Source organism: Arachis duranensis, chromosome 9 (assembly GCF_000817695.3).
Source record: "Arachis duranensis cultivar V14167 chromosome 9, aradu.V14167.gnm2.J7QH, whole genome shotgun sequence".
Classification (NCBI taxonomy): Eukaryota; Viridiplantae; Streptophyta; class Magnoliopsida; order Fabales; family Fabaceae; genus Arachis; species Arachis duranensis.
Window position 1 is genome coordinate 63,524,273 of NC_029780.3, and position 554 is coordinate 63,524,826.

Consider the following 554-nt stretch of genomic DNA (forward strand, 5'->3'; position numbering starts at 1 on the left):
GGGACTTGAGCAAAACTCTGAAAAAGGCTGACAAAAGGACTGCTGATGCTGTTGGAATCTGACCTCCCTGCACTCGAAATGGATTTTCTGGAGCTACAGAACTCCAATCAGCGCGCTCTCAACGGCGTTGGAAAGTAGACATCCAGAGCTTTCCAGCAATATATAATAGTTTATACTTTATTCGGAAATTGACGACGTAACTTGGCGTTGAACGCCAAGTACATGCTGCTGTCTGGAGTTAAACGCCAGAAATACGTCATGATCCGCAGTTGAACGCCCAAAACACGTTATAACTTGGAGTTCAACTCCAAGAAAAGCCTCAGCTCGTGGATAGATCAAGCTCAGCCCAAGCATACACCAAGTGGGCCCCGGAAGTGTATTTATGCATCAATTACTTACTCATGTAAACCCTAGTAGCTAGTCTAGTATAAATAGGATAAGTTACTATTGTATTAGACATCTTTTGAGAGTTTAATCTCTGACTGTTTTAGTCTTTGATCATTTGGTCTCTTGATCATTCAGGGGGCTGGCCATTCGGCCATGCCTGAACCTTT